The sequence below is a fragment of the Trichosurus vulpecula genome, chromosome 2 (genome assembly GCF_011100635.1).
Source record: "Trichosurus vulpecula isolate mTriVul1 chromosome 2, mTriVul1.pri, whole genome shotgun sequence".
Lineage (NCBI taxonomy): Eukaryota > Metazoa > Chordata > Mammalia > Diprotodontia > Phalangeridae > Trichosurus > Trichosurus vulpecula.
In genome coordinates, this window is record NC_050574.1 from 429,116,769 (window position 1) to 429,126,540 (window position 9,772).

The window sequence follows — 9,772 nt, forward strand, 5'->3', positions numbered from 1 at the left end:
GTTCATCCTGGTGCAGCCCATGCTATGCTATGTTCTTTTTCCAGCACCATGCAATAGACCCTTCCCAGTGACCATATAGGCTGTCCTGGGACAGAGACCTGCTTTCCTCTGCTATTTTGTGGGTTCCACAGCTGTAGAATTTGTTGAGAGCCATTTTTTACAGGTGTTTGGAGGGATTTGTGGTAGAGTTTAAACAAGTCCCTGCTTTCCAGCTGCCATCTTGGCCCATCCCCCCCCAAAATTACCTTTATTTAAAAAATGGTTCTGATACCTTAATTAGGAAGATAAAAAACAGAGAAAGAAAACTATAGACCAATTCCCCCAATAAGTATTGATGCAAAAATTTTAAATTAAATAGTAACAAAGGGATTACTGCACTATATCATAAGCATCATACACTGTGGGCAAGGTGTGATTTATACCAGCAATGCAGGGCCCATACAATATAAGGAAAACTCTCAACAACATTGACCATGTCAGAAGTCATATGATTATCTTCATACATGCAGAAAAAATGTTTTTGACAAAATACAAGATATATTCCTGTTAAAAAATACTAGAGAACATAAGAATAAATGGAGTTTCCCTTAATATGATAAGCAATATCTATCTAAAACCAAGAGTAAGCATTATCTGTAAAGGGGATAAGCCAGACACCTTCCCAGTAAGATAAGGAGTCAATCAAATATGCCCCTATCACCAATTATTATGCAATATTGTTTTCAAAATGCTATCTATACAAATAAGGAAAAGAAATTAAAGGAAATAGACCAGGCAATGAGGAAACCTAACTATCACTCTTTGCATGGTATACTTCAGTTGGTTTACTTAGATAATGGTATACTTAGAGAATTTTAGATGGTCAAGTAAAAAAAAGCTATTTGAAATAATTAAGAACTTTAGCAAACTTGAAGGATATAAAATAAGCAAATAAATCATCAGCATTTAAATACATTACCAACAAAGACTAGTAACAAGAAACAGAAAGAGAAATTCCACTTAAAATAATTGTAGATCATCTAAAATACCTGGCACTCTACCTGCCAAGACAAACCCAGAAACTATATGAAAACAATAAAAAAAAAAACCCAACACTTTTCACACAAATAAAGTCAGATCTAAACAACTGGAAAAAATATTAATTGCTCTTTGGTAACCTGAGCCAACATAATAAAATGACAATTCTGCCTGCACTAATTTACTTATTGAGTGTCATGCCAATCACACTATCAAAAATTATTTTATAAACCTAGACAGAAATAATAACAGAATTCATCTGGATGAACAAAATTTCAAGAATAACATGGGAATTAATGAAAATTGATGTCAAGGAAGATAGCTTAGTTGTACCAGACCTTAAACTGTAAAATAAAGTGGCAATCATCAAAAGAATCTGGTACTTGCTAAGAAATAGACTTGGATCAATGGAATAGATTAGGTAGTAATCACAGCAGTAAATGACCATAGTAATCTAATGTTTGATAAACTCAAAGATCTTAGCTTTTGTGACAGGAACTCACTATTCCACAAAAACTGCAGGGAAAATTGGAAAAGTTTATCAGAAATCAGGCATACAACACCATCTCCCACTGTATACCAAGACAACATAAAAATGAATATGATTTAAATACGAACAATGACACCATGGGCAAATTTGGGGAGAATTGAAATTTACCTCTCAGATGTATGGATAAGGGAAAAACTTATGAGTGAACAAGAGAGGGAGCATTATGAGATATAAATTGGGTAATTTTGATTATTTTATATTAAAAAGGATTTTGCACAGACAAGACAAATGAAGCCAAGATTAGAAAGAAAGTAGACAGCTGGGGAAAATTTTTACTGCAAGTGTCTTTCATAAAAGCCTTATTTCTCAAATATATAGAGTACTGAGTAAAATTTAAGGAAATATAAGTCATTCCCCAATTGATCAATGGTCAAAGGTATGAATAGGCAGTTTTCAGATAAAGAAACCACAGTTATCAATACTCTAAAAAATGCTCTAAATCACTGTTGATTAATGAAATGCAAATTAAAATAATTCTGAGGTACCATATCACATCCATCAGATTGCCTATTATGACACAGAAGGAAGCTGAAAAATATTGGAGAGAATGTGTCAAAAATTGCGACACTAATGAACTATCGGTGGAGTTGTGAACTGATCTGATCATTCTGGAGAGCAATTTGGAACTATGCTCAAAACATGATAAAACTGCGCATACCCTTTAACCTAACAACGTCACAACAAGTTCTGTACCCCAAACAGATTTTTATAAAGGGAAAACAGATCTTTATGTACAAAAATTTTCATAGCAGCTCTTTTAGTGGTGGCAAAGAATTGAAAATTGAGGGGATGCCAGTCAATTCAGGAATCGCTAAAGAAGTTCTGGCATATGATTATAATGAAATATTATTGTACTTTAGAAATTGATGAGCAGAATGATATCAGAAAAATCTGGAAAGACATTTACTGATGCAAAGTGAGATGAACAGAACCAGGACAAGTAGACAGTAATATCAATACTGCACAGTGATCAACTATGAATTACTTAGCTATTCTAAGGAAAACAATGGTCCAAGACAATTCCAAATGGATCATGATGAAAAATTCCATCAAGCTCCCAAGAAAGAACTGATGGGAACTGAATTGAGAGGGAAATATTCTAATTTTTCTTTTTTTCATTTTTTATCTTTCTTTTCTTTTACAACATGACTTATACAAAATATATTTTGCATGATTTCATAACCTTCCTTATTGCTTACTGTCTCAGGAATGGGAGAGGGGATGCAAGGAGAGAGAATTTGGAATTTGATTTAAAAAAAGAATGTCAAAAATTGTTTTTATTTGCTATTGGGAAAATAAAATATTATTTTTAAAAGTACGTTTCTAACTACCCTTTTTCCATTTTTGCTTCATCACTCTGGTCAATTTATCCTGGAGAAGGATTAAGGAAAATAATGGGGAGAGTCTGATACTTAGCTAGAATTATCAACTTATATTCCCACCCTATGTTTAACAAGTATTTCTTTAAAAAATAAAAAAAAAAACTCTTATAAAAACTTTTCCAAGTTGGGCCAGGATAGGTGCCTGTGGTAACATCCCATGATTGTCCCTGAATAAAGATAGTTCTCTTCTTCTATCAAGAAGGCATGTCTGGTCTTGACATATTCATTGGAGACATCGGATTGAAAGAAAGCCATTAAACCCACATTTATTCTTATTTGAACTCAAATATCTATAGAATGTATTGGCAATAATCATAACAAGACCTTGTATGCTCTATGTGTTTCAATCAAATGAATGATAATAGATTTGTGATTTACTGCAAAATATTATCTGAGAGAAAGCCTTCCTGTGCCTTCTCATATTTACATCAAATACACCCTTCATATGTTTAGAGAATTCTCATAGTCTATATAGATGTGCTAGTAGACATATAGGCCAAAAATTATTAATGTTATTTTGGTCACATTTTTATTAACTTTTGACATAGTAGTAGCATGTTGTGGTAGAGAGGGTACTTGTCTCAGAGTCTGGGTTCAAGTTTGGGTTCTGGAATATATTGCCTGTATAAACTTGGGGAAAAGATGACTTCTCAATTCCCCAAACTATTCTATAAGTTGAAAATTAATTCCTTATCTGCAATTTGTATGGAGTTTCTTTACCAGAAGTTCTCTTTTGTGATGAAATTAAATGTCTAGACAAAACAAAAAGATATCATCCATATTAGGTATCTTTTGCTCCTTAAGCTGTTTTGAGAATAGATCCCTCAATTGCCAATACTGTGTTGCTTTCTGAAAGAGGTGATGCTGTGTTTGCTTGATGTAGTCAAACTAATCTTCTCATTTTTGTTTTCTTTAGTGATATTTGAATTTCTTCTTGGCCAAAATATGAGTAGAAATAGGGAATTATGAGTTCACCCAACTTCATTGCTACAACTTCCAAAGTTTTGCTTAACTTTACTCTCAGGTGGTTTGATTTGGGGCAAAGCTTTTGATCATTTGGGCAAGGAAAGCACAAAAGCAATTTTCAGTATACGGGCAGAGGGACTTCTCACACCCCAGAGAACCTCTTTGCCTATTCCTTTTTGTCTATTTGTTGGTGGTTTTTTATTTGTTTTCCTTTCCTGAATTGCATTTAATCATCTCTAGAACTGCTTTTACCTGAGGGTGTTGGAATGTTTTTGTGGTTTTTTGTTTGTTTTGTATTTTTCAGTGAAAGCAACTTGATTGAACCTTTTAACTCTAAATGATCTACAGTACTAGATACTTTTTCATCATCCTTAGCTATGCCCACTTCATAGCTGAAGTTAGTGAATAGAAAAGTATATCTTGATATGAGTTATAGTTCTTTATTATACTCTATAAAATTTCTTTACCTCATCATCCTTCTCAATAGATGTCTGCAAAAACTGTTACCACTATCATGTTTTGTCTTTTTTTTTTTTGCTTTCTTCATTCAGAGTAATATATGAAAAGACAATATATGAGGAAGCTAGGTGGTGCAGTGGATAGAGTATCGGCCCTGGAGTTAGGAGTACCTTAGTTCAAATCCAGCCTCAGACAGTTGATGCCTAATAGCTGTATAAACCTGAGCAAGTCACTTAACCCTGACTAACTCAAAAAGAAAAGTGCAGCACATAGCTAATTAACATGCATATATGAAAGGAGGAAAATGTTTTGTTAGTCCATACCTCTACAGCAGAAAAAAAAAACCCCAAAAACAAAGTACAAGATACAAGAGCTGATAAAAAAAGGCAATGTCCACAAAATTAAGTTTTTCATGCTATTCTGCTTTCTGTTACTATAGTTACTCTCAAATTACTTGCAAGGCTAAGATGTTGAATGCTTGAGGTATATAAGAAGGGATACCTGGAAAATCTGTTATCTTCAGGATTTTTTTGGTGCTATAACATTTTTAAAATAATATTTTATTTACATCAAACTTCACTCAACTACAATGATGTCCAAGTTTAATAAATGACAGATAACACCTCTATCACTAGGCACTTTTGAAAGGGGAGTTTAGACTTCAGTAAAATCATCCAGTTCATCCAGTTCAATCCTACAGATGATATCACATAATCCCACCAACTCTGATCCCACAAAAATAAATCCACCAGGGAATAATATTTTATGTAGCCTGATTAGTTTACTGTGGATGAAATTACTATAAAACAAAGGAAATGTGTCATTTCAAGACTAATAAAACAGGCTAAGATATCAGATCTGGAAGAAACAAGATATTTAAAATTAAATAATATAAATTTAATAAATGAATGAATGAATGAATTAATTAATTAGTTTAAATTTTGACCTGCATGGTTTCTATATGGAGAGAAAAAAAATATAGGCTATTTTAGTGTTTAATTCAATGGAATGGTTTTTTTTTTGTATAACAAAAATATCACATTTTGGCACTAGAAAAAGTAAAGTACGTGACTAATTTAAAATAGAAATTTTGGGAAACTTCCAGCAGCAAAAAAGCATAATAAAGAAAAACTCAAAAATACAGACATGACCTTTTCCTACTAATGTTGCCATAATTAACATCTAGCAGCCAACTAATACCCCTTCCCCTCATTCCCATAAAATTGCATTATGTTCACTGCCTCCTGAGGCACAGGTATTTTGCACTAGCCCTGACTGGGCATGAAATACACATTTAAAGATTATCAACAGTTGGGAATGAACAGCTTCTTAATTCAACCCTGACAGAGAAGAGAAATAAGGAGTAAAAGAATATGATGGCTATTTTGCAGCTAGAGTCAGGAAAAAATAATCCAAGGAATGGTGTTGAGTTACTCCCTGATATAAATCTCCCCAAATACTTTTTAACCCAAGAGGTCACCTGGTATAACAACAATGTTATTCACCACTACTGTGTCTGTGTAAGGCCAATAACACCAGCACACAGGAGGGATATTAGCACAGGTTCTTTGCTCTCCTTTTCTAAGGAAAGCAACTTTAAGGGATTAACAATCTTACTTCAATTAAACATAAGTACACCATTCAACTTAGTTCAGGGGGAAAAGTCAGCACCCTGAACTTCAGAGAAAACACAAACAGAAAGTACAAACAGAAATTATATAAACAGAGCAAAATAACATAAATCAGCAGCTAGCTTCTAGCTGTCTGACCAACACATTATATTCATAGTTATCAGAGAGAGAAACACCAACATCTAGGTTTTTCAAAGCCAGGGGGAGGAGGTGGGCCCCCAAAGCAAAACCTCTCCTCCCACAGTTCGGATGGTTCTAGCTTAAGGGCTACCCTCAGAGTATATATACTCTTTTGCAGGCCCTGAGGGCTTCACACCTCTCATGACCTAATCAGCAAAAGGGTGTAGGCCTTCCTACAAACAAAGGCAAAACTCAATCAAAGGCAATTGATTGTTTTAGTGCTGAGAAGTATTACAAAAAAAAATCAGTAAAAAGTCCCACTTTGCTTGCCCTTACACCTGGAAGCTCCTTCATTATTATATACATACCCTGGGACATGCAGAGAATTCCTGTGATTGTATCTTTGTCCTCTGGAGCCTGGGGTCTCTGGCTGTGTCGTGGAGATGACCTGGAGGTCAACCGGCAACATTTTTGCATTCCAAGTCTACTATGTAGCAAAGCACAGAAGAAAAAAAAACTGGATAGGACTCAACAAAAAATAACCATCTATAGGAAGTATGCACTCCATCTTCAAATAGATCAAATTTTATTTTCAAGCTATGTGGCAATGAGTATTTCTCACTGTTTTTTTTTTTCCAGTAGTAAAGTGGAGAGACAGTTCTTCAAGGTCTCACCAATAACCTAAGATCTGCAAATATATAATTGATAAGGGGATCTAGGTCTTCTTTGTGTTCTTCCAAAAATGCAAGAATGTTTGCCCAACACAACACTGTACTATTAATTAAGCTCTTTATTTTCAAACTACATATTTGTGTATATAGATCTACAATTCTATACACAGAGACACATGCACACACACACACCTACATAGAGATGTATTCATGTGTGTATTTTTAATACTAATTTTTAATACTAATTTTCAGAGTGATCTGGAGAGGCAATCCACTTTGTAGTAAAGGAGAACAAGCATTTCCCTGCAAGATAAACTGTTCGATTTTTAAATCTTAATGTAATTAAAAGAAAACTTTTTATTTTGAAAGATGGATAGCTCATTTTTATAAAATTATGCAGAAAATGCATCTTGGACTAATAAATACATATTGTTGGACCTTCAACTGATCATTTCTACACTACCAGAGCTAACTCTTTGAATAAGAAACAGGTCCAACATTTAAAACACACTAAATTAAAAACACAGAAAGGGAGCAAATATTCCAACCCTAGTGCCAAATGATACCAATATGAACCAAAATGTGCAAAATCTTATAACAAACACATCATGAAAGGAGCCTGAGGAAACAGCTTAAGGATGTCCATACTTCACTCCTACATATTTTGATATACAAGTGTACAGGTCCATAGCAATAGATCCCCATCTCAGAGGTGCTTTACTACCTGCTATTAGGCAAGTGAATATCATTGGCAACAGGTATGAGTGGAGGGTGGAGTTCAAGTTGTGTTAAGGTGAGAAGTGGTCTGAAGGGATGTATGAGTGTGGACACCCAGGGATGTCATCCTCCACCAGCCAATGAGGATCTAGAGGCCCCAAGATATCAAAAATCTTCATATAAGTCTTGGAATAGAAAATGTAGTCAATCACAACTTTGAATTCGAAGGTATAATTTCTGTAAGGCATCAAGTTATTTTCATAGGCACTCTGGAGCTAGAAACCACACTTGAAACTCTTCCTTCCAAAGTAGCATTTTTCCCACTGCAGCTGAAGTTCATGAGACACATATTATAGTGCAATTCCTTAAGTTCCTTATGCTTGTCAGCCAGTCCTCCACTGCTCAGGTATTCTATAACACCTGAATCTGGTAATGAGTTAAGATCCACTGGTGTGGATGGAATTAGGATGTGTAGATGGGCTATCAGGCCTACTACAGGCTTTTTCCAGGATGGTTTTTACTTCTAAAACAAACATCCTAGTTTGAATGAGTTTCATGTAAGTATATTCTAGATCCCAGTGCATACAGGCATTTGCCACAATAAGTAGCTATTTGTCTACAGCATGAATAGGTTTCTCCATACAATTCTTTGTGGACCTCTAAAACCACAGCCACTCTAATGTTAACCTTTGTCATGACTCTGTTCAACATGGCTTCTTATCCATTGAATTTGCCATGGCTAACTGGTTAAATTCCCCCTTGTGTGTTTCTGCATCACCATAAATTTTTTTTCTGTTTTGAAGAATATTGCACAATTATCCATATTTTTTCTCTCCTGTTCAGAAATCATTTTAGCACATGACTTTAGAGAAAAAAAATCCATCATATCGGTGCTCCTTTAATGACAGCAGAAAGAGGGTGAAGTATTGCTCTGTTTCCACTCTGAAGACTAATGATATCTGCATGCCAGTTTACAATCTCTTCCATAATTCCCTTTTCCCTGTACTCCCAGTTTAACACCCCCATTAGGCAGTAACCATAAAGCTGCCAGGTGGCATACTTATCACCTAGCGCATTAGAGCACATAATGGTAAAAGATGTTCAGGGAACAATTTGGTCTCGTTCTTTTAGTGTAATCCATGGCCTCGGAGGAAGTTACTCTGGATGAACTGCTACATCATCAAGCATGTAGTTCAGTAGCTTTCGGGTTCCACTGGGGTCCTGGTAAAGGCTGAGAATATCCGGTGATAAAGGATTGCCTTTCAAACCTAACGTTTCTAGCTGGAAGAGTCTACCAAGTTCATAAGGCAAAACCTGTAACAGATTGTCATTTAAAAGCAATTCCCTGAGAAACACCATGTTTCCTAGTTCGGCTGGTAAACTTTTGAGTTTATAGGATGACAAATCTAAGTCAACCAGATTTTGAAGCTTGGCAATATCAGGTGGAATGACAGTAAGATAATTGTCATTTAGGTACAGAGTGTGTCAAAGACCAAAGTGATGGACTTAGGCTCCCAACTCTACCAGATGTTTCTAATTCTGTCCCATGAGATTTCTTTCCATTGGCTACCTCCTCTGCTGACATGATGGTGTAAATTTTGGGAGGATCTGGGGGATCATATTTTTCTTTTGCAATCCCTGTTAATCTGAGTTGAGTGTGCCAGGCACCAGGCAGCGGCAGAGGCAATGGCCCCAGGGCAATCAGGGGAGGTGGGGCTGAGAGTAGCCAAGATAGGCGGGCAGCCCAGGCTGGGACAGGAACGGGTGGAGGGGGCAGGAGGAATTGGCTGGGCTGAGGAGAGGTCAGGGAGGCCGAGCTCTTAGGGTCTCCCTGAGGTGGCTCGGTGTCTCCGGCCTGGGCCCAGGGGTGCTGGGCTTAACTTGCTGGCTGAGGCTGCAGCCTTGGCTCTCAATGTGGTCTCATTTTTCCTCTTTCTCAGATGCCACTTTTCTCTTTGCAACTCCTAACCATTACTGATGTTTCTACCCTCAGGAAAATAAATGAACAAAAAACCAACACAAGTGAAACCTCTTTGACAAATGTCAGTCCACGAACTATCTCACAACCATGATACAGCCTATTTACCCTGTCCTTTTTTTCTGGGTTAAACAGACCCAGGTCCTTCCTTCAACTGATCCTCAAGTGTCATGAATGGAAGGCCTTGAAACATCTTAATTGCCCTTCTGTGGACACATTCCAACTTATCAGAGTTCTTTTTAAACCACAACAATCAGAGCTGAAGACAATACTGCACATGA

General features: G+C 36.1%; 1 pseudogene; it reads right to left on the reverse strand.

The window, feature by feature from the left end:
• Nucleotides 1–7,516: 7,516 nt before the first annotated feature.
• On the reverse strand, nucleotides 7,517–9,113 carry LOC118839843 (annotated as a pseudogene).
• Nucleotides 9,114–9,772: the final 659 nt, after the last annotated feature.